This window comes from Palaemon carinicauda, chromosome 34, assembly GCF_036898095.1.
Source record: "Palaemon carinicauda isolate YSFRI2023 chromosome 34, ASM3689809v2, whole genome shotgun sequence".
Taxonomy (NCBI): Eukaryota; Metazoa; Arthropoda; class Malacostraca; order Decapoda; family Palaemonidae; genus Palaemon; species Palaemon carinicauda.
Window position 1 is genome coordinate 22047951 of NC_090758.1, and position 21092 is coordinate 22069042.

General features: G+C 30.2%; 1 pseudogene; it reads left to right on the forward strand.

Moving 5' to 3' along the window:
• Positions 1 to 3855: 3855 nt before the first annotated feature.
• Positions 3856 to 16490, forward strand: LOC137626755 (DNA polymerase delta catalytic subunit-like; annotated as a pseudogene).
• Positions 16491 to 21092: the final 4602 nt, after the last annotated feature.

Consider the following 21092-nt stretch of genomic DNA (forward strand, 5'->3'; position numbering starts at 1 on the left):
ATAGTTATTGTTAGAATTGGGAAATTCACCATAATACAAAAACAATTTATGAATTCCTGGATGAAAATGAACGAGAGTTGTTTAAAAGGCCCCAAACGTTAGAATATCTATGTCTTCTTCAATTGTCACATGAAAATATTTGGCTTTTACCGAAAAATTTAAAAGAAAATATCAATAGATTATTTCAAATTAACCATATAATTAAAAATTTTAATACTAGCAAATGTAAAAACATGATGGATTTTGTTGTATTCTAATAATGATATTTATTACCATTTAGTATCTAAAATATATGTCATTTATGCAATTTCTTAAAATATATATATATATATATATATATATATATATATATATATATATATATATATATGTGTGTGTGTGTGTGTGTGTGTGTGTGCGTGTTTTATTATACATTATTTAATCATTTTTCTTCATCTATTTAATAATTAACACACTTCAATTCATTTTTTGGAATGCCCGTATAATGTTAATCATATAACTACTGTTTGGTTTATATTTATCTGGGCGTTCCCTAATAATATCAGAAATTTCGTTTGATGATGAAGAAGCATCTAATTTTACTTCGGAAATATTTTTATCGATCATCTTTATGGCCTGATTTTCTGGTTGTAAAGAACTACATAAAGAAATCCCTTTACACGTCTCTCCCTGAAAAAATATAAAGTAATCATATAAATAAGAAGCTATGGAATTTCTTAAGTCTTGAATAATTCTCATTGTATCTTCTGCTATAAATGCATTTGTTTGAATATCAATAATAACCATAGGTTTGGGTTTTGGGATGATGCAATGATTTTAGTTTTATATAAATTACATTCAACTAAAAATATGTAATCTTTTAATATATACACTATATTATCGGGTATACAGTGCTCATAAGATTCACTCATCATTGCATTGTTTATAACAAAATGATAAGTGTAAAATTTTAATGTAGCGGGAATACCATTAAATTTCATGAATATATTAGATTTTTTTATTGTGGTTTCATTAATTATATGGTGCGGTTTACTCGATGCAGATATGTAGTTATCTAATACATTATTAATTTTGTTTACATTTTTAGAAACAGAAGCATTTAATCTCCAACACATAGCAAAATAAGTCAATATATCAGAAGTTTGTTTATTCACATAACTTTCTTCGTACTCTAAAATAAATTGATAGGATTGTGTATAATTATCGGGTTGTACTCGCTGATATAATTTTATGGGGCCTTGTTCAATATAAACTGTCTTTACAGCAAAGTTATTACATTCTAAAAAGGAAGCTAAACCTATGATACTGTTATTATTTGCCAGTATAATGAAACAAGGTTCTTTATACACGGGACCCTCATCGTTTATATATAACATTTCACGAGTCAATATATTTCGTACAAAAGTTTCCTTTTTTTCTCTCATTTTCATATATTGAATATTATACGTTTTTTTTATTGGATTGATACACAAACGATAATTATCAAATTGGATTTCTATTTCTCGGCTATAGAACGTCATACACGAAAGATCATTACACGACACCTTAAATTTTCTTATTAATAATGGGTGGTTTTCGTTTACATACCTTCTATATTCCTTTTCTTGTGATACCATCATGATTTGTTCATTTTCTCTAACAATCAAATTCATTTTATCTTCTTCATTCATCTCTACCAATATAACATCAAAGGTTAAAATTACCTGTTTTAATAATTTTCTTTTAGTCAATAGTTTTTCATTTTCTAATTTTGATACTTTATAAAAATATCCATTATTACATTTCATGGAAAATTTATGCGCCGCATATGCTGACAATATTTTCATTCCTAGGTCCGTTAAAGTATTATTATTACTAAATAAAACAAACCCCAAAATCTCTGGAGTTACCAAGCTAAAGTTGTAAACATATTCTTTCTTCATTGTTATATTTGTGTTTGAAATATAACAAGGTATGTATATAACATGTACCACAAATATATATTTCTTATTTAAAATATTTAGTTTCAGATACCCATTCTTGATGTACAAGGAAATAGCATTCAAAAATATGTCCACAAATAAAAGGTGGGATAAATTTATAACTATTACAAAAATTAACTGTATTATAAAGAATTCTATAAGGTAATATTGTGTTAGTTGAGAGGGGGTTAACTAATAGTCTTTCGTTTAACAGTGGTGGGGGTGGTTTGGTGGGATATTTATACTGATTGCGAACAACAGGAAGATTTATTATTTTATCATATCTACATACTGGACAAATTTTATTATAAGAAAAGTAACGAGATAAACAAAATGGATGAAACTTGTGACCACACTCTGTTATAAAATACTTTTTCATGTCATCTAAACAAATTGGACAACTTTCTATTTTTCCTTCTATTTCCCCATTGGTTACCCATTCACTATCCCGTTTATCACTTAAACCCCACAAAGCATGACGGATTGATTCTTCGTTTGGGGATATTGGAAAATCATATGTTGTCAAAATGTATTCACATGGAATTATAAACACTGGCCACGTTTCCATATTGGTTGGGCGTTCTATTGTCCAATCCAAATATGAACCATATATTCGTGTTAAATTGGGAATGAACGATGATGATACTGATTTGATTATTTGTAATCCTGTAGCATTATTATAAAGAAACATCATGTCAGCCGTATTAAATATGCTGGAATTACCAAATAAACTCGTGGGTGAGCTATGAAACAAAGACATTAAAAGCCTGGCAACATCGTTGCGTTTTAAGAGTAATGCTAGTTGTAGTGCCGTCAAATTTCCATCGCGTTGTCTCATTTCTATATCTGAAAGCAACATAAGCGGATTTCTATCTTGCAAATCTTTCAATATTAATAGTAACTTTTTATTACCCTTTGCTGTAGCAATCCTATGAAATATTGTTTGATTTAATGTGGAAGATTTTAGAAAACAAGAGGCCCAAGCTTTTAATAAAATTTGAAAATAATTCGTTTTTTTAACACAACAGGCGGTCATAATGGGAGTTAGGCCATCTAAACCAGGAACATTCCAATTATTTTTTATATGGCTTAGTTTTAATATTTGATAAAAATTACTAACCTCATTTTTAATACAATATTGCAATAAAGTTAATCCTTCCGGTATCACTGGCGTTTTTGGTAACCACGTGTGATATTTATTCAATAGTTTCTCAATTCCAATAACTTTATTACTTGAAAATACTGCTAAATGTTTTATAATTCCTGGACTAAAATTCCCATCTTCTAATACGTGGCTGAATAATCTCCAATGCTCGTTCCATATGGCAACCTTAGCCATTTCAAGGGTGGTGGTTGACATTTTGTTCGAATTTAAATACATACACAACCACTTATTTTCAGAAAAATATTCAAAACTATCAACTATATCTTCTTTGTTTTCACAAATAAGAGATGCCAAATCTCCTTCATGAATAACATTTTCGACCAACATTTCTAACACAGCAGAGCACTGATCAAAATTATTTTGATTTGTTTGGGAAAATATTGGTAACCAGTTAGTAATAACCTGCTCAAAGTTTGCATCTGATAAATGTCCCAAAAAGGCTAAAAAGGATGTCTTTGTTTTTGGATCAATATCTATCTGTGTAGTAACATCTATAAAGCCACGCATTAATGCCCCATTTACTTTCAAAAAATTACAATCACGAGTTCCAGCTAAAATACAAGGCTCCATGACATGAAAAAATCCATCAATCATCCACTCTAAACAAAATGCTATTGGATTTAAAACTGGCTCAAAACATCCAATAATAGCGGGTAATTCCACTTTACGTATTTTATACATTAATCGCTCTACTAGCTCATAACATAAATTGACATCATAAAATACGCGATGGGGATTAATATACCATTCTGTTATGTAAGTCTGTTTATACGAAACCTAACCTCCCACGAGTGTCTAAAAAAATAATTGTATAATAAACCTTGATAACAATGAGAAAGGTCTAATGTTTTAGCAATAACCAAAGGGGAAAATGTATCAAATAATATATGAAAATTAATTTTTTGGTTCAAGGAATTTGTATCTATTTGTTCTTTACCAATTTGTTGACAAAAATGATCAATTACTGCGGGCATGAATATATTTGCCATTTCATGTGGCATAATTTTAGCTATAGAAATAAATAACATAAATATTGGTTTTCCTTCTGTATCTTTCGTGTTAGTGTCTATTGATTCTAGATATTGTTCCCCATTTGTAAATATACCTCCATCAGTTACTGACCACGTTGCAATTTGTTCAATAAGAGATAAAATTTGTACTGAACACAAATTTTTGATACATTCCGAACATCCACTTGAAGCGTTCATAATATTATCACAAAATTTAGAATATATAACAAGACGATGGTATTCTGATGATGGGTACAAACGCGAATCCCATAATCCATATAATTGAGTTTTATTTGACATATTTTCTTTTTTAGTTGATTATTAAAATAATTGGCCAACTGACCCAAGTGTTTTATGTATCCACTATATATATATATATATATATATATATATATATATATATATATATATATATATATATATATATATATATATATATATATATATATATATATATATATATATATATATATATATATATATATATATATATATATATATATATATATATATATATATATATATATATATATATATATACATTGTTTGGTTTCAGTTTCTACCATTTTTATGAGTATTATTAACAATATCAATTTATGGGTCATCTTCTTCTGGTTCATCTTTTTGTAAAATATATTCCATTTCTGCGTGACAAACCAGGTGATAAAAATAAGGGATGTATGGAATAGGTACTATGTCAGAATATAACATTTTCATTATTCCTTTTGTATTTCTTACATTCAAATACAATATATTCTTATTTACTTTATTTGTATATTTTCTGAAAAATCCTTGGAATAAATAAGGAGACATTATATGAATCCCATCCTCCAAAAAAAAACACCATAAAATAACGTTTTCCAATCATCATCCTTTGAGAGAAGGAAAGGAATCACTAGAGATATATTTAAGGAGGGGTCTTGCCCCATGATTATGTAACTTCTCTTATAATCAATGATGTTATTATTAAATACTAAATATAAATTTATAAAATGTTGGTCGGTTTTAAACATGACAGTTATAATACTCGTGTCTCGTTCGTTTTCCTCTAATATATAATAGATTTTGTTAATATTACCATAATTTAAAAAATACTCTTTGTTTTTGTTTTCTAACATATCTTTTGGTATATTTATAGGACATACGTAAAATATGTTTATACCTAATATTACTCTATCGTAGGTTTTTTCTTCAAATATTTTTTTAAAACGTTCAGTAATATGATGTGGTGTTGTATTGAATTCATATACATATGATTTTTCTGCCATTTGTTAATTAAATTTAAAAAATGTCAACGTATATTGATGGGATATTTTATTCCCCAACGAGACCTAATATGAGTGTTGTTGATAAAATAAATGAATTTATGAACCGAAACCAAAAAAATATCCTCATAATAGAAGAAGAGAAAAGTTTATTAAACAATAAGAAAAAAAATATAATAAATAGTTTTTCTTCGAATAATATAAATAAAATATATTTCAATCACAAAGAAGGTAAACAATTCGATATAATAGGACAATTGAGAATCAATCAAGAAAACAAGGATAATAATTCCCCACGTTATTATTATTTTATATTAAATTATGAAGACGCCAATAATCTTATAAATTTATATATAATAATCAATCCAAGTGTTTTTGTGCCCTTCGTTTTATCAACTTACAATATACCAGACCCCAAAGATTCAATTTATACATCAGTAGTCATGATCGGTGGATTGGTATATGATGAAATAATTTCAAATTTATCAGAAAATTTCAAAAAGGTTATTAAAAGTTATTTGAGGATTAAGTATAAAGGGTTTTGCAAATTGGAATAAATACTTATTATACTCTTCTTCCTCTTTGTTGTCATCATCATCATAATAATAATGGGAAATTATTCATTAGAAGAAATATATGTCGACGATGAAAAATTCTATAGACTTAAAATAAAACAGTTTCCAAGAAATAATAATAATAATAATAATAATAATAATAATAATAATAATAATAATAATAATAATAATAATAATAATAATAATAATAATAATAATAATAATAATAATAATAATAATAATAAGAAGAAGAAGAAGAAGAAGAAGAAGAAGAAGAAGAAGAAGAAGAAGAAGAAAAATAATCATTACAAGAACAACAAAACAAATGATTTCTCGTCGGCTACCCAGAAATGTAAAAATATTTTACATATGCACAACAACACGAAAAATGGTAATAATGATATTAATAATGATACTAGAAATGTATATTGTCCTTTTCATGAACATTTTAAGACTTCTTACTCAAAATCAGGAAAATTATACGAAAAAAGCCACTTGTACATATGTTTCTCCAACAATTGTATTTTACCTAAAAATAAAAACGGAAATTGTGTTATATCTACCATCGAATTTTTAGAATTATATTCCAAATTAAATTTGAATAATATCAATTAATTCACAATAAGGAATGAAAACTACTATTTTTCCTGAATATAATTTTAATAAACAAGGTGAAATCGGTAGTTTGCTCTTTGAGTTATGATCAATGTCGGCAATTTTAATATTAGAATATTTTATGATTTCGACGTCCTTTTCAAAATCAACAATTTGTTTTTTTGTTCCACTGTTGTAGTCATAATACTCGTACATAGAATCTAATTGCATAAAAGTCTCTCCATTTTCGGTTATTATTTTTGACATATCATGTGAAGGTGAATATTTCAGCTCAGTTAACAATTTTCCTTCTTTTTCCTGTGAATAGTTATTATCTCTTGGCATGTTTAAGAATTTTTCTGAAACCTTTTCCCTTGTCTACCAAATTCAAAACTAAACTTATTATCGTTTCCGGATTCTGTAGTTTATCAAATGTTTTGGAAAAAATTTTGTTTTTGTATAAATTTTTTAAGTAATCTAATTTTCTCTGACATATATTTTGAGTATATATGACATTGGTTGAATCATCGTCCTTTTTGTCTAATAAAACGAGAAAGGCTTTTCGAAATTCGTGATCACACATTTCAGATAACTCTTCTTCTTTGGGATGATAAATTAATTTATTATCATTCAAAAAGAAATACAAATCTTGTGGCATAATATGAATCATGAAATCAAGAGTAAATTAATTTTCATTAGAAAACACCGATACATTATAATATGAATGATCAGAATATTGATTTGATATAGGCGATGCAAAATAAAAACCAATAGGAGGATATAATTCATCAAAAGGGTTTTTAAATAAGTGTTTTTGTAATAAATTACAGAAAAGTCCTACATAGATTATAAATATAACCCACAATAATATTTCAGAAATAATCATACTTTTTTTTTTAATATTAGAATTTTTTTTTCCTTTTGTTGTTATTGTTATCCAAAAAATAACAATAATGATATCAACACTACAACATATAATCATTATTTTCATACCACACCCCGAAATAATAATAATCCTTCTTATAAAAACAAAAAACATCGATATTGATAATAAATAACCAAAAAGTAATAAAGAAAAGAAAGATTTTAAAGGACATAGACGAAAATCTTGGTTTATATATAAAAATTTCTGAAACAAACAATAAAAAATTATTTCTAGAGGACGAATTATACAACTAGGAAAAATACCTGAATTGTAACTATATTAATAATTTCATTGTTATAATTTTTCTAGATCCTAAAACGTGGCTAGATGATTATATGTTATTTGTGTCCCTTTTAGAAATTTTTAGAAAACAACAAGAAAATAATACTAATTCGAAGCTTTTTTTCCTGTCCTTTATCATTTCCAATAATTCTCTTCATTCTAAATATTCTGTAACCGAACAACACAGGCAGAGGCTAGTTGAGTTAAGTCGTCTAAATTCGGATAATTATTCTAACATTTCTTATGCAAAATGTTGTTTTAACGCAATTTTAATAGATGAAATAATAAATAATATTAATATTCAATTTAATACTTTGCTATCATTCGGGCGTATTAATTTTTCTAATTTAATGTTTACACATACTAATGATGATATTAATGATATCGACAATGATAATATTTTATTATGTTTTCATGAAAATCATGAAATATCTACCGAAAGGATTATTTTTTAAGAGATACTTTTTTTTCATCAAACATTTGATTATTAATATAGGGTATAACTTTGTGATCCACCCGCATAACAAAATCATTTTTATTTTGTATTATCAACCTTTTCACCTCTTTCAAACCATTCAATTCTTTTGTCGCTATTGAATATTGGTAAATTGTAATCTCGGAACACGACCCGAACGATCCACGTTCAAATTCGTTTTTTAATTTGTCTTTTTCATCGTCTAAATTCACCGCATTATAAAGTGGAGGTATTTTACCCTTATCATAAATTTCTTCAGTGGTGATGAAAACACCAATCATACTTTTTACGTCTTGGTAAATATCTTCTTTATAAATTTCTTTTAAAAATATATTATTAAATCCATAAACACTCATCATGAAATAATTGCCAGATTAGCCAACTTTAGGAAAAATAGCGTATTCTTTCGAATTTATCACATCAGTTATACAATAAATAATAATACTTTCAAATTTATGGCCATGTATTTTTATATTATATGTCATCCGTGAGGCCAAGTCTTTGGGTTTTAACATATAATAGGTAATACTATCATAATCATCTTTGTTTTGTTCTTCTTGTAAACATTTTTTATTAAAAAGGAATGCATAATATGTTGCTATTTTTTAATATAACAAAAAGGTACCCAATTTACAAATTTGATATAAATTTATTTTCCTGGTAATTTAAAAGATATTTATATATATATATATATATATATATATATATATATATATATATATATATATATATATATATATATATATATATATATAGCCGTTTATTTTTAAACGGCTTTACATGAAATTGGTATAACGTCTAATAGTTTTTCATAAGATATAATTCAAAATGAGTTGTAAAACAAGCAAATTGCGGCAATTTTTTGAAAATGGTGATAATAAAAATAGGTTCCTCCAAGAATGGAATAGGCCATCAGCACCATTATCAACTCCCAATACAAATAAATTGTATTTTCAGCAGATGGATATTGATTATTATATTGGTTATCCGGTAAGAAAAAAGGAATGTGGTGGTTATAATATGCAGCAGCAGCAGCAGCAGCAGGTACCCATAATAAGATTATTTGGATTAAATGATATAGGGAATACTATTTGTTGTAATGTATTTGGATTTTTTCCTTATATATATGTTTCTGTGAATTTATTAGATTCACAAAAACAAGTTTCATATTCAGACCAAATAAAAAGGGCTCTGAATCAAAAAATCTACTTGAATGATACAAAAGATATAATTAAATTAAAGGAATAAGTATTAAGTGTAGATGGGGTGTTTAAACAAAGTATATATGGATATCAAGAAAAAAAATCATCGTCATCATTGTGTTTTTTTAAAGTTACTGTGGCTTTACCAAAATTAATATCTATAGCTAAGATTATTCTTGAAAATTGGTTAGTGATAGATAAACATCCCACTCACTTTCGTGTTTACGAATCAAATGTTGATTTTACACTTAGATTTATGACAGATGCTCAGATGCCTGGTTGTTGTTGGATCGAGTTACCTATTGGTGAGTGGGAAATAAAAAATAATAAGACAAGTTTTAAAAATACTACTTGTCAATTAGAGGTTAACGTTTTTGAGTGGGAAAAAAATAATTATTTATGAACCCGTAGGAGAATGGGCGTCTATTGCCCCACTCAGAATATTATCTTTTGATATTGAGTGTGGGGGAAGACGGGGAATATTTCCAGAACCCGAAATAGATCCGGTCATACAAATTGGAAATGTTGTTACGCGGCACGGAGAGACTGAGCCATTCATAAGTGTTGTTTTTACTTTGAATAGTTGTGCTCCCATTGTGGGCTCTAAATTTTTTTCATTTCAGGAAGAAAAAGAAATGTTAGAAAATTGGTCAAAATTCCTATTGTTTATTGACCACGATATCATTACTGGATATAATATTAATAATTTTGATTTACCATATTTACTTAACCGCGCCAAGCATTTATACTTGCCAGTATTTGCTCATTTAGGAAGGGTAAAACGAATAAAATCTACAATATTAGATACCATAACCCAAAACAAACAAATAGGAAAAAGAAATAACAAAATCATTAACATAGATGGACGGTGTTTAATGGACCTTTTAACAATAATACAAAAAGAACACAAACTTCGGTCATATACTTTAAATTCTGTATCTTATCATTTTCTTAACGAACAAAAAGATGTTCATCATTCTATAATTTCTGAATTACAAAATGGTAATGATCAGACTAGAAAAAGACTGGCTGAATATTGTTTAAAAGATTCTATTCTTCCTTTAAAATTATTGAATAAATTGATGTGTGTAGTCAATTATATAGAAATGGCACGCGTAACGGGCATTCCTTTATCATATGTTATAAATAGAGGACAACAGATTAAATTTTTTTCACAAATACTAAGAAAAGCCAAAGAACAGAATTTAGTATTACCGGTGTTTGATAAAAAGGAGAGTTTTGAATATGAAGGAGCTACAGTTATTGAACCAAAAAGAGTATATTATAAAGTTCCAATCGTTACTTTAGACTTTGCATCATTATATCCATCGATAATGATAGCATATAAAATGTGTTATACAACCTTTATTGATAAAAGATATATTAATCAAATGACTCTGAAAACTGACGATTATATCATTACACCTTCTAATAATTATTTTGTAAAATGTCATAAGCGCAAGGGATTAATTCTAGAAATTTTAGAATCCTTTTTGATTGCTCGTAAGAAGGCGAAAATTGCATTAAAAAACGAAGAAGATCCATGGAAAAAGAAAGTCTTTGATGGTAGACAACTGGCATATAAAATATTGGCTAATTCTGTTTATGGTTTTACGGGCGCACATATTGGTAAATTGCCTTGTTTAGATATATCACAAAGTGTTACGGCGTTTGGAAGAACGATGATTTCTCTCACCGAAAACAAGATTGAAGAAAAATATAACAATGCTATAGTTATATATGGTGATACCGATTCTGTTATGATTAATTTTGGAGTTGAAACTTTAGAAGAGGCCATAAATTTGGGCAAGGAGGCGGCAAATCATGTGACTCAGTCTTTTATCAAGCCAATCAAACTTGATTTTGAAAAAATATATTTCCCTTACTTGCTTATTAATAAAAAAAAAGATATGCTGGTCTTTATTATACAAATGCTAATACTTATGATAAAATAGATTGCAAGGGGCTAGAAACAATTCGTAGAGACAATTGCCCACTCGTGGCTAAGGTCATAAATACTTGTCTGAAAAAAATCTTAATTGATAGAAACCCAATAGAAGCCCTTGATTTTGTCAAACAAACCATATCAAAATTACTTTGTAATGAGATTGACATATCTCAATTAGTTATTACAAAGGAATTAACAAAAAAAGCAGAAGAATATAAAGGAAAGCAAATTCACAATGAGCTAGCCATCAAATTAAGAAAAAGAGATGCCGGTAGTGCTCCAAAACTTGGCGATAGAATTCCATACGTTATTATATGTGGATTTAAAAAAAGTCCTATTTATGAAAGGGCTGAAGATCCAATATATGTATTAGAAAATAATATTCCATTAGATTATGATTATTATTTAAAACATCAATTAAGTAAGCCACTTATTAGAATATTTGAACCTATTCTCGGTGACAAAACCGAATCTTATATATTAATAGGAGAGCATACACAAAAAAAAGAGTTTACCAATAAGTAGAGTAGGACCATTAAGTCAATTTTTTCAAATACATCCAACTTGTATAAATTGTAAAATTCCTTTATTAAAAAAAAATAGTACCCGATGATGTATTATTATTATTATTATTATTACTATCCAAGCTACAACCCTAATTGGAAAAGCAAGATGCTATAAGCCCAGGGGCTCCAATAGGGAAAAATAGCCCAGTGAGGAAAGGAAATAAGGAAATAAATAACTGAAGAGAACAAATTAACAATAAGTCATTCTAAAAAAAGTAATGTCAAAAGAGATATATCATATATAAACTATTAACAACGTCAACAACAAAAATGTCATATATAAACTATAAAAAGACTCATGTCCGTCTGGTCAACAAAAAAGCATTTGCTCCAACTTTGAACTTTTGAAGTTCTACTGATTCAACAACACGATTAGGAAGATCATTCCACAACTTGGTAACAGCTGGAATAAAACTTCTAGAGTACTGCGTAGTATTGAGTCTTATGATGGAGAAGGCCTGGCTATTAGAATTAACTGCCTGCCTAGTATTACGAACAGGATAGAATTGTCCAGGGAGATCTGAATGTAAAGGATGGTCAGAGTTATGAAAAATCTTATGCAACATGCATAATGAACTAATTGATCGACGGTGCCAGAGATTAATATCTAGATCAGGAATAAGAAATTTAATAGACCGTAAGTTTCTGTCCAACAAATTAAGATGAGAATCAGCAGCTGAAGACCAGACAGGAGAACAATACTCAAAACAAGGTAGAATAAAAGAATTAAAACACTTCTTCAGAATAGATTGATCACCGAATATCTTAAAAGACTTTCTCAATAAGCCAATTTTTTGTGCAATTGAAGAAGACACAGACCTTATATGTTTCTCAAAAGTAAATTTGCTGTCAAGAATCACGCCTAAAATTTTGAAAGAGTCATACAAATTTAAAGAAACATTATCAATACTGAGATCCGGATGTTGAGGAGCCACCGTCCTTGACCTACTTACAATCATACTTTGAGTTTTGTTAGGATTCAACTTCATACCCCATAATTTGCACCATGCACTAATTTTAGCTAAATCTCTATTAAGGGATTCACCAACCGCAGATCTACATTCAGGGGATGGAATTGATGCAAAGAGAGTAGCATCATCTGCATATGCAACAAGCTTATTTTCTAGGCCAAACCACATGTCATGTGTATATAGTATGAAAAGTAATCGGCCAAGAACACTACCCTGTGGAACACCGGATATCACATTCCTATACTCACTATGGTGCCCATCAACAACAACTCTTTGAGATCTACTACTTAAAAAATCAATAATAATGCTAAGAAATTATGTAATAATTATGTAATAATTGTAAAGTACACGAAACAGATTTGTATACACACCACATTGAAAAATTAGCTACACTCGAAAAAACATTCAATCAATTTTGGACTGAATGTCAAAGGATCATTAATTAAAGAAGTTATATGCAGTAATTGTGACTCTCCTATTTTTTATATGCGTAAAAAGACAGAAATAGATTATTTTGGTCAAAAAAAAATTATCGATCGTTTTGGCTTGCCACAATAGGTTATAAATATTATTATTATTTCCCAAAAATATTTCATATAAATGGTAATGCTCTTGGTATTATATAGTCATATTACTACACACCTAGAAGAAATAATTATAATGGAGGAAAATATTCTAAAAGTCAGCTATAAGTTAATTTCAGACAATGCTAAATGTCCTACTAAAGGATCAACGGGGGCGGCTTGTTATGACTTATATAGTGCTCAAAATGAAAATATTCCTGTCGGTCAACAAATTGCCATTGATACTGGCATATGTATGGAATTTCCTTCCAAAATACATGGAGAGATTAAATCTAGGTCTGGCATAGCTCTGAATAATTATGTAGATTCGGATTATAATGGACCTATAAAAGTGGTGTTGCATAATTCTCATCCAAATAATTCTTTTGAAATAAATATTGGGGATAGAATTGCCCAAATAAAACTTTTTTCGGGAATTGATATCTGTTTAGTTGAAAACATCAAAAATGAAAAATGGGAAATAGAATCTTGTAGGGGCAATAAAGGATTTGGATCTTCTGGTAAATAAATAAAAAAGAATAATGTCTTTCTGGTAGTTTTATATTTTATATAATCAATCAATTAAGTATATAAGTAATAATGAATAAAAGTATTATACTGAATTCTTTAACTTTTTTTATATACATATACCATTAAAATAGAAATAGTTATCAATGAGTATCATGAAAAAATTAGGCAAAATAAAAACAAAAACATTGGAAAATAAATTAAGAGATTATCTAGAAGGTGAATTGCTGAATCAAAATCTTATTGATGTTGATAAATTATCAATTACCCCAAAAGATTTTGCCCATATTTTTGCAAATGAGTGTACAAATATTAATGAAAATTCACGCCTTTCCTCCATTATTCAATCATGCATTCATAGAATAATAGAAAACAATATTAAAGAATCAGTTTACATAAAAAAAAAGTAATGGATATCACAAATGAAAAAAAAAATGAAGATGAAGAGTCAAAAAAAATTAATGATATTCTTACAGAGAAAGATTATTATAAAAATCAAGCTTACGGTAATGATATTAATATTAGGTTAAAATTATCCGAATATGAGTACCAGTTATTAAACGAAAAATTTAGTAAAGAAGAAAATGAATTACTATCAAATCAAAATTATATACAAATGATTTTACCCAAATGGGGGGATGATAATAAAATACAGAGAAAATTTTGTACAAAAATATGTGGTTTGGATTAAGTTTTAATAACTTTTATTTTATTATGAGGTGCTTCCCCCCCTCCCCACCCCCACCCCCTTAGTCTTGAGACGAGATGTATGGTGCTTTCTTTTTGAATGTTGTAATCAAAAAGTGTCCGATTGTCTTCTAATTGTTTGCCTGCAAATATAAGGCGTTGTTGGTCTGCTGGAATGCCTTCTTTATCTTGAATTTTATACTTTATATTTTCTATAGTATCAGACTGGTTTGCGTCTATTGTTATAGTTTTGCCTGTTAATAGTAAACAAAGTCGCTAATTATCCTATAGCCATAAAATAAATTACCATTAAACAAATGCCCATAGTTCCAACCACCACCAAAGTAAACAAAAGACATAATGTACTTTCCAGTACAAACAGAAATATGCGAAAAGCATCAAGATATTTCTTTACACTACACACCAAGGATTCTACATTTATTTTTTTGTTAAATGTAGAACTCTGGAATAACTAGAAAAATTTTAACATTTTCTTTTACATTCCAGGCCAAGGGTTCTACATTTCTTTCCTTAGTAAATGTAGGATTAATCCCAAATTATATATGGAAATATATATATATATATATATATATATATATATATATATATATATATATATATATATATATATATATATATATATATATATATATATAAATATATATATATATATATATATATATATATATATATATATATATATATATATATATATATATATATATATATATATATATATATATATTGTGAAATGAACCAAATTATGTATAGTTAATAAACCCAATTATACACAGTTACGTTCCTGAAAGGTTCTTCAAATGTCACTGATCATACCTCGAGTCTTTTCCATGCTTTGCAGAGCAGCTTTCCTCTTGGGCCTCTCTTTTTTCTGAGGCTTATCTTCCCCCAGGTTTGCCGTGGGATCGGTAGCATTAACAGAAATATGATCTTTCAATGTTTTAATATTTGATTGTGACATTTCCTTGCGCGTTAATATAGGGATTAAAGATGTGACGGGGCGTCGAACCATCTCCCTGTTTTTACCTTTTAGCAGAACAGCGTCAGTTACTTCATCAATTACGTTAGTTTTAATGTCCTTAACAACTGCCAATGGAAAATTGGTAGGTTTGCAATTCTCCTCTTTTGTCAGTACAATGTCCCCTACCTGTAATTTTTTGTGGGTAACTGGCTTATATCTACTTTTATCATTGACAGCCTAAGTCATCAAATCATTCAAAAATTCTGCATTGTTTATTTCTATCAAATGTGTGCGCACTTTCCTCAGTTTCTCATAACTTGTTCTTATGGTATCAATAGGGTCAGTGTTTAAAGACCAATCAGGATCATTGCTAGTGTGAAGCGGCTGCATTGCTGGAATAAGATTCAAAGATATTAAGTCCAAGCCATGTATTAACCTCTCTGGGGTAATAGGTTTTGGAATTACGTCATCACTGATATCTCTTAGACCTTCCGAGAAAGCAGTAGGCCTTCGATTAACCAGGTGAATAGTTTGTGAAACCACAAACTCAAAATCTCTGTACTGAAGAACATTTTTCTTGATTGAGCAATGAAGAAACTGGCGGACCATCTTCACACATACTTCTACTAATCCCCCAATAGAATGATGGCCTTTATAATATTGCTCAAATTTTTAATGGACGTACTCCTTGTTCTTCAGAAAAACTTTGGGTTTCTGGATCATTCAGAAAGTCAGTAATTATGTTAGGTCCTGCAACTAAGGATGAGCCAAGATCAGATAAACATAATTCAGGCACTCTATATTCAAATGAATGAAGCTGTAAAGCTCTAATGAACTCACCTGAGGTCATATCAAGACAAAATTATATCAATAGCCCTCGACCAAAGGCCAGATATGCAAAGAATCCAGACTTTCACCTTTTTGCCATTGTAAAGTACAAAGTAAGGGCCTATGTGATCTATGAATATTGTGCGAAAGGGAACACTGGGTGGTTCTTGTCTGAATAACCTGTAGGGAGATTGATTTAGTTTAATAGCTCTCTGCTTCAGTTTTCTACAAAGTATGCATTCTTGCAGGATGCGTTTCACAACAGAGAAACAGCGTGGAATCCAAAATTGTCTTCTTATTTTAGACAAAACCTTGTAACAGCCTGAGTGATACATTATCTCATGCAAATCTAAAACAATTAATTCTTAGGAAGCAAAACAGGAAATCTGTAATTCTTATCATTTTTCCATCTTGAGAATTTGCTTTTCACTCTTAGAATTCCCTCATTATCAGGATATACATTGAGTTGATTAACAATGTTTGGGATATCTTTAACGAGCTTAGAATCACTGTCAAAATATCTGAATATCTCGGGAAAATAAAGGTGCTGTTCTATTCTAATTATGTAATTCATTGCCCAGGCATACAAGTTTTCGTCAAGAACTCTCAGGTTTCCATACCTCTCAGGATACCTGGAGTAAAGTTTGCATTTTAGGCTCCCAATAAACTTAAACACGTACCTATGAACAGATACAAGTCTAGACAAACTGGAAAACGTGTTCACAGTCACCATGTGCTCCGTTTTTCCCTTACTGGTTGCACCAGTAGTAATTTGGCCGGCTTTGAAAGACCCGCCTGTTGAAGCTAAACGTTCTGCACATTCCTCTTCGGTGGAGCTGAAATTAATTTGATTATAATTCTCCGGAAAAACCTTCACTGGTTTTGCCCTGGGGTTTGGTACAATGATATTGATTATATCACTGCGACTTGAATAAAAGTTAGCAGATTCCTTCAAAAACACTGGCCCAGAGAGGAAATTAGACTTAATGGTACTTTTATATGAAGCTACACGAGTGACATGGTCAGCTGGATTTTCAGTATCTGAAACAAATTGAAATCTTATAGGATGTGGCTCACACAAAGTACTTAAATGTTCTAACCTATTACGAATAAAGGTGCTGTGTTTTTGTATCTTATTTAATTTATAACAATAGGAATTAATCCAGGATAAGGATACCAAGCTATCAGAAAACAAATGGAGTTCTTTGATTGCTTCAACACATGAGGGCCCAGTTAATTCCTTATAGATATCTATTAATACTTCTGCACCCAAAGTAATGGCCTGAAACTCAAGGGAAGGCATGCTCTTCCCAGATAATTGCTTGTTCACAAAACGGTTCTTAGCTAGAACAAAGTTCACTTCTAATGACTGGATATCCCGAATAAAGATAACAGCTCCGTATATATTCTTACTGCTATCGGTAAAGGCAATCAGTTTATATTCTCCATTTCTCTGGCCAACAGATCTTCTAATTCTTAGGCTGGGAGAGGAATTTGCCTGTCGACATATGTTTTTCCATTCTTTAATTTCTGCATCCGACAATTTGGAGTCCCAGGTACTGGAAGAATCACATTGTAATTTATGTAGAAAGAGCCGTGTTCGATTCAGAATGGGCAAAGTGAAGCCAAATACATCATAGTGACTGGCAATAGTTTTCAAAATATTCCTCTTTGTATTTGCCTCTCCATCTAAAACTAGAGGCTTAGTGGATAGGGTATCATCAACTAGATCCCATAGGAGCCCCAATAATTCGACTGATTTGCTAGTTTTCTCTCCAGAGCTGTTATCAATCTCCTTTTGAATTTCAGTATTATTTGTTACAAAGTGCTGAAGATAAAATTTATAGGGCTCAAATATTCCTTTTAACTCTTGAAAGGCCCACTTAAATTTTTCACTATTATTTGCAGTAATACTCCCATTATCCATATATATTATGAATAAACGTGTCTTTTAAGCAAATTTATCTGGTCATCATCATCAGTGTCAATCATAAAAATTTTATATAGTCCAAGTAATAACATGCATGTGTAACAAACAAGACGAAATGGAAGTCTTAAGCTACGATATGCAACGGTACTGTGATCTCCTTTCTGTACATTACGATGCCATAAAAAAAAGTAACTTACTGGAATCTAGATCAGAGAGGCATATGTTGAAAAAGGCTTTCTTAATATCAAAACGCAGTAGTTTGGAATCAAAGCGAAGCTGTAATAAAGCTGTGGTGATCTTTTGGTTTAAACAAGGTCCACTCAACATAGCTTGATTGTGACTCATGGTTACTCCCTGTAAAGGATTATTTTCACATAAATTAGATGAGAATACTACTGCCATGTGGGCCAAGAAACTTTGATTTGGATTCTCCTCTAAGTACTGATCAAGGTTGTCAATTCTTTCTATAATACCTTGTTCAGATTGCTCTCTAAAGCACTGGTCGATTAATTTCAGCTTTACTCAATCACCCTTAGAGTATCTTTGGAAATTTGAATTTAGAATTTTAGTAGCTAGAGTTTTATTTTACCCTAGCAAATGCTTTACTTTGTGATTCCAGATTAGTGGCATGATTAACCTGCTGTCTTCATTACCCCTTGTATTTTGAAGAACATAATTTATTATTCTTTCGTTTTCAACTACCTTACCGGGAAATATTTGCATGTCAATTTAAGGTATCTATGCAACACTTATCAAGGATCTCTTGAGTAGCTCTTTCCAAGGAAGCATAGTTGATGCTCCCCGCAACGTTCAGTATTGTTATCCTGCCTTCACTTTCTGTCAGACTATCACAATCTAGGAGAGGATCTAAAGAATTATAACTTGAAAGGGCAAGATCCTCACATGTATACAAAGGCACTTCAGCTTTTGTCTTTTCTTCCCCATAACAAGGAGGGAGGTGCTTCAAAATGCTCCTAATTTGATCTGTGTTACCCAGTAGCATTACACCTGCGTCAGTCCAGGAATAAACCGACGGTGCATCATTCTCATTACCCCCAAATGAAACTGTTGTTTCAGGAAGAAAATAAGCAAAATTTGACCCAAGAATAAAATCTATGTTATTCATTTCATCTTTTCCGTCCTTCAAGAAGTAATCAGCCAAGGAATATCCCCTGCAAGCTAGGCAATTTCATGATCTCCAATCGTCAAAGGCACTTTGTAAGACTCAGTATGATAAACTTTGGAAGAGTTAAATCCATTGATTTTGATTTTGAGATCAGAATTTATGACAGGCAAGTTTTCATACTTTGCCTTCTCCTCTAATATAAAGTTTGACTGACACCCGCTGTCCCTCATGCAACGAATCTTTGTCTCTCCCTGAAGAATGTAAGAAAAGGTAGGGAGTATTGCGTGGCTACAGTCTGAGACTTTGAACGACTCAGAAAATTTCTCAACAAATATCATGCTTGAATTACTCTCCTTCACAACTCGTCCACTTTGTTTAGAATTTTCCTTTTTCAATTTTACATTACTTTGATCACTATCCCTCAGGACTCCACTGCTTTCTTGGCTCATGCATAGAAATTTGAAGTGCCAAGCGCCACAATCGTAACGCTTCCGGAAGTGAAATTTGCAGGTATCCTCATTGTGATCCAAATTGCCACATTTTATACAAGCCTTCAAACTTCTTAGCTTGTTGATTTTTAACCTAGGTTCAGGATATTTTTCACACTTGTGAATGAGATGAGAGGAGTCACCATCCTCATTACATAAAGGACACACTTTGAAAACGTTGAGTGACGGGCCTGTTTGGTAATTAACATTTGCAGCAAAACTCGTAGCTTTCTTAGGACAACGTTCTCTTGCTTTCTGCATAATTTTCTACTGTCGTTGACTGGTTAAATACCTTTCAGTGGCTTCAAAAAATTTATCTGCTCTCTGATTCAAAGATGGCCTGGTTTCGTTGGTGATACGTATTAAATGGGATTGGAAGTTCTCATTTAAACCATGCCAGGCAAAATACTGTAGAATATCCTCTGAGGTTATTTTCAAAGCGCTAATGGGTCAGCAAATAGAATTTATTTTCCCTATGTACTCAAACGGTTCAGTATTGTAATCAAGTTTCAGATTCGACATTTGTTTGATGACGTTAAATTTTCTAGTGACGGGAGAAGCTAAAGCATTCAACAAAAGCTCTCTTGCTACGTTATAAGAATGCTGTATGCTGTCCAGGGAATTAATCAAAGACAAGGCACGGCCTGAAATCTGCTGTTTCAAAAGTAAGAACTTATCGTAGTCAGAATAATTGAAGCGTTTCGTCGTATCTTCAAATTGCTTAAAAAACCTAATAAGATCCTCTCCCTCTTCACTTGTGAATTTATGTAAAGGGGCAGTTGCGCTCTTAAGCATGCTGTTCAATGTGCTTCTAGAAACTTCCAGACTGGAAGGATTTGGACTGGGTGTAGCAAGATGAGACAGAGTAGACAAACATTCATTGATCCTATCTTCATACTTACAACATTCTTCAATTTCTTTATCATTTTCAGCTATGGCTTTCGTCTCATCCTCTGAGTTTGATTACCATTTCAGGGTTCAAATGACCGAGTCGGCCTTTTCAAGCTCATCCTTGAGTCTTTTCAATTTACTAACAAGGCAGTCT